The sequence below is a fragment of the Elephantulus edwardii genome, unplaced genomic scaffold (genome assembly GCF_000299155.1).
Source record: "Elephantulus edwardii isolate Elephantulus edwardi_28Jun2011 unplaced genomic scaffold, EleEdw1.0 scaffold00011, whole genome shotgun sequence".
Classification (NCBI taxonomy): Eukaryota; Metazoa; Chordata; class Mammalia; order Macroscelidea; family Macroscelididae; genus Elephantulus; species Elephantulus edwardii.
In genome coordinates, this window is record NW_006399761.1 from 30,878,190 (window position 1) to 30,878,744 (window position 555).

Genomic DNA, 555 nt, shown 5'->3' on the forward strand with positions numbered 1-555 from the left:
TGACTATGAAAGCAACTCCATTTTTCCTCACCTTTTCATCTCTAGAATAATATAGCATATGATCATGATAATTTTTATAAAACCCATTAACAATGCCCATATATGTTCAACTCAATCAGAAAGGCCACAAAGCTTTCCTGGGTCGAGAAATTGAATTCAAGATCCAGTTTCCTAGCTTCAACTACTTGAAATTCTGGGATGAAAGTACCCACAAAGTCTTAAGGCTGCCCGGATATGTGTAAAGCAGGCCCAGGGCCTCAAGACGCGTCCGTAATGGCTTTCTACCATTCTGCTTTTCCTGAGCACTGTCCTGGGATCCTGCTGGCACTGAGATATGGCTTAAGACATCTCTCCTGCAGAAAACAAGGTCTCACCAGGCTGGTCTTCCTAGTCCTCCAGGAGCAGAGAAATCAGACTGGATGAGGCATAAGGAGAAGAGAGTATATGTATTTAACCATGAAATCCCTGGGAGGGGTGTTAGGTTCTCTCTTTCAGCAGGAAAGGTGATTTGGACCCACCTTTGGTGCTGGAGAAGAGTATTGATTATACCATGAA